Source organism: Grammomys surdaster, unplaced genomic scaffold (assembly GCF_004785775.1).
Source record: "Grammomys surdaster isolate TR1022 unplaced genomic scaffold, NIH_TR_1.0 168, whole genome shotgun sequence".
Taxonomy (NCBI): domain Eukaryota; kingdom Metazoa; phylum Chordata; class Mammalia; order Rodentia; family Muridae; genus Grammomys; species Grammomys surdaster.
This window is the reverse complement of record NW_021604616.1, coordinates 2,062,518-2,067,340: the sequence shown is the minus strand read 5'-3', so window position 1 is coordinate 2,067,340 and position 4,823 is coordinate 2,062,518.

Sequence of the window (4,823 nt, the reverse complement as noted above, 5' to 3'; positions counted from 1 at the left end):
TACAGGCAAAACATTTATACCAATAGATTAATTAAATCTAGTATAAATGTAAAAAAAAAGATGTTGGAAGCAAAGAAAAGGGAGAGATTATGATTCAGAGTTTAAAGGGATGTAGAAAAGAAGAAGGTTTTTCTTCCTCTTTAAAACTTGCAGGAAGAAAAATGGCTATTGGCTGTGATGAATGTTTGAGAGAATAACAGTCTGGAAAATTTGAGAGGCAGATGAAAATTCATTATTAGAGAATGAGTGTTTAGTGAGAGTTTTTACTGCTGTGATAAAACACTGTCCAAAAACAACTTGGGAAGGAAAGGGTTTATTTCAGCTTACAATTCTCAGGTCACAGCCTATCACTGAGGGAAGCCAAGGCAGAAACCTGGAGGCAGGAGTTGATTCAAGGGCCATGGAGGGATGTTGCTAACTGATTGCTCCTCATGGCTTCCTCAGCCTGCTTTCTCACAGCGCGACAGCCCACGTGTGGCACCATCCACAATGAGCTCAGCCCTCACATATCAATCATCCAGTTTAAAAAAAAAAAAAGTACCACAGTCTTACCCACAGGCCAATCTTGTGTGTGGTGGTGGTGGTGGGGGCTCCTTAATTTGAGGTTCTCTCTTCTAAAAAGATGCTTATGTCAAGTTTCCATAAGCTAGTCAGCAGGGAGGGTATGATCAATAGCACACTTAAAGGCATAACATGGGTAAGAAATAAGGATGTCGTGTCTTTGGAGATAGAGCGTTTAGAATTTAGAAAGAACTATTAGAGATATTTGGTGAGCGAGAGAAGGTGGGAGGGTCCTCAGATGAAGGCTGATTCGTAGCCTTAAACCCTGACCTAAAGGGTCAGACGAGTAGGTCTTCCAGCTTTACTAGAAGCTTCTCTCATTAATAAAGTTTCCATAATGACAGTGACCAAAAGGCAGTCTGTGCTTACTCTTTTAGAGCAGTGTGTGCTCGTCTCTTCCTGAAACTCCAGAGATGTTTATGATTGGGCTTGGGTATTTCAATATAGTGTTTTACACACACACACACACACACACACACACACACACACACACACACACAGAGAGAGAGAGAGAGAGAGAGAGAGAGAGAGAACTTGATTTACTATATTTATGTGACAAAGTCAGCATTTTCAAATACCAGACATAGAAATTAAAAACTGGAAGCATGCCTCAGTTATCTTCCTACAAAAGATAATCTGGGAATGTTTTAAACAAATATTTAGTTAAAACCTGAACAGGCCTGGAGAGTGTAAAAGTATAATATAAGTGCTAAATGAAGATAATACATGCTGAAGAGCGGGCTCCTTTGAAATAAGGCCTATGATCCCATAAGGTTCTCTGTTTATGTGCTTCTAGGAACTTTCAGGATGCTCTTGCCATGAACACTCATGATACCCATGGCCTGGTGACCTGAGAGAAAGGAAGGGGTGACAGGGTGATATAGTAATATGTATCACAGTAGTTCTTTTAACAGCTCAATCAGTGTTTATTGCACACTCACTATGAGTTACTGAGATTTTGATTTGGCTCACGGTTCCAGAGGTTTGACTCCTGGATGACAGGCACAGCACAGAAACAAACAGACATCTGACAAGACTTCAGCCTGTACTTCTGAAACAAAGATACACAGTCAAGAGACTTTTAAAAAGCAAATATTCAACACTACTAATCATTTGAGAGAGAAAATTAATATGGAAGCAAGTTGTCACTACACTCATATTAGGAAAACCATTATCAAATAATGGAAGGGCAGTGTGGACCAGAATATGGAGCATATCCCCCTGGACACCACGGGAATGTCATTAGTAAAGTCATACAAAAACAACACAGAGGTGCAAAATACAAACAAACACAAGCAAAACAACCAACCCTGCAACTATACTCATGATCGATCCATGCTACAAGCAACATCTCAGTATACACCCAGAGTTTGAAGGCAGTGTGTGAAGGAGACTATTGCACTCACTCCCACGTTTATTGTCGCACTATTCATAATAGTTGACTAGTAGAACCAACTTGTATCCCTCCACCAATAGACAGGTAAAGAAAATATGACTCTGGGAAGTAAAATGCTAGTCAGTCTTAAAAAAACAGGGAACTTGTTTCATTTGAGAAAATATAATGACCCAGAAGTTAAAGCAGCTTGGCACAGAAAGATAAGTATCAAATGCTCCTTGAACAAAAACCTGACACAAAAGCAGAATTGAACCTTGACTATCAGCAGGAGTACCACAGAATGTGGAGTTGGGGATGGGGGGGGCAAGGAGATGGGGCTGGGGGGCAATGGATACAATGTTTCAGTTAGACAGCTGAGACATTAATAAGTGTCTAAGGTGATGGATACTTTAATTAATTTAACCCAATCACCCCAAGTTGATAAACGTATTAGAATAACTTTGTAGCTTGTTGTGTTAGGCAGCTTTTCATTTGTAACAAAAACGCCTGAGAAAACAACTAGGGTAGTAGGTGGAGCACTCACAGTTTCTGAGGGTTCTGCTTTTTTTTTTCCCCCTGAGGGCTAGCTTTATTGCTCTGGGCCTGAGATGAGACAGAATAGATGGTGACAGAGGAAGCTGCTCTCCTCAATGTAGCCAGCACACAATGAAACAGGGGGGAAGAGCCAGGTACAAGATATACCTGTTAAAGGTTTACTAACCCACTGATGTCAGTCAAGACTGCATCCCACAATATCCTTCATTTCCTCGTTGTCCACTCAACTATGAATCCATAAAAGGATTAGACCATTGATCAGGTCAAACAGAAGCATACTGAGATTCAGTCACTTCTGCAATCCCTTCCTCTATATGTTACTCTGGAGACCAAATCTTCTACATATATTTCATATTTGAAGCACAATATACATATATATATATATATATATATATATATATATATATATAAAATTTCCTAATATCTGGTAAATACACTAAAATTGGGCAAGTTACTAACATTTATTTATTACAACTAAATATTGAAGATTTTTTCTTGCATTTATCTGTAAAATTTTTATAACACCATCTTGGCCTAGGTATTGTCAATCATTTCATTTTACAATTATAGAAAGGGGAGCAAAGGAGGCAAAGTAACTGCTCCCAACTGCTTATTTGAGACAGGATTCTGCACTGCTGCCTCTTCTATGACCTCGGACTTATGCTTTTCTTACCTGTTCTTCCTAAGTGCCTCAGGATTACAGATGTATGCCATAGTGGTTAGTATCTTATCTTTCTCTGACAGTGAATGATCTCCCATTGTAATGCCTACCAGCTACCTTCATTTCTGGTAGCTCTTGCTCATGTGGGTAAGTGTTACAGGAGATTGATGGGGTGAGAAGTCTCTGGTGACTCTTAGGCTACCCTCTCCATTCAGTTCTCAGATGAAATACTGACTCCTGATCCAACCTCCTGTGGCCAGGAAGCCAGGGCAAAAGCCAAGACAATTCTAGATTGAATTGCTAAAGAAATAATTGGGGACTACTGTCACTGAAATGTTCTGAAATCTGGTTTGTTCTTGTTAATATTGCTTAGTTCTAAGGCTTTGACATTTAGGCTTCCTTTTAAAACATTTTTTTTCTATTTTATTTATTTATTCTTTTTACTTTTACCAGTGCCCAGGATTGGATGGATCTTTTGTGTGGCAGGTAAGAGCTCTACCACTAAGATACTTGAATTTAGTTTTTTTTAGCTTTCAGACAGTCTTATATGCAGTCCAGATGGGTCTCGATTGATCTCTTGATCCTCGTGCCTCAGTGTGACTCAAGTACTGGGACATTTAGAATGCTCTCAGAATTTCAATTCTATGTCACTATCACAAGCTCCGTGCCAGTAACACATGCGGATGTGTCACAAGAATGAGAATATGTACTGGAATTAAAGTGCTTGGACAAACCTTTCATGGTTGTGTGAAATTCACCTTCTTAAGCTGTGGATGGCAGCCCTACATTGGGTTATATAGCTCGATACAGAGATCATATATGCAAAACAGTAAAGGGCTCTTGATCATGCAACAACCAGGGACTTATTCAAAGTAAAGCATGCAGTGCATTTAAGCCACTTCTGGCAGCGTTCTCCTGGGTTGTAGCTCAACTTCACTAAGGCCTTGGTTCTAGGCATACAGCATTTGCACATTGTACCAAGCATGTGGCTACACTGTGAAATATCAGCAAATGTCATTCAAAACACTGAGGCTTAGACTTGAGACTGTTGTATGCTGTGGCCTACACTGTTTGGATTGTACTTATAAAACGTTTTCCTCTTAAATAAGCATAGTGGTATGATTATAGGAAACAAAGATCTCCCATATTTTGCTACCATCCATTAGCACATATCAAACTAGTATAACGTCTGATTGTATCTTGTCAGAATGATTTTAAAAGTTACTATTTGCATTGTTGACTTGAGTTCCAACTCAATAAATAAAAGATATAGCCAAATAAATTTTGGCTTGGAATTAGGACAACACTTTCAAAATTGTGTGAAATGGCCCTAAACATACGTCCGCCATTTTGTGGTATGTATTTATGTGAAGTGGCATTTTCAACATTGATGACTATAATATCTAAACATCAGTCAACCATGAAAAATCATGATGTTGCTCTACAGCCTGAAATATTAGATATTCAGATGAAATTTAATTCTTGGTGGAACCGTAAAGAAGGACATTTGTCTCATTAGTATGCAAATCTGCTTTCATCTTTATAAATAGTATGGTTATAACACCAAAGAATTGTTCTACAACAAAGTTCTTTATGGTTTTCTATAAATCAATGCTTCATTTGTATATCTTTTTTTTTTTTTTTTTTTTTTTTTTTGTTTTTTTTTCAAGA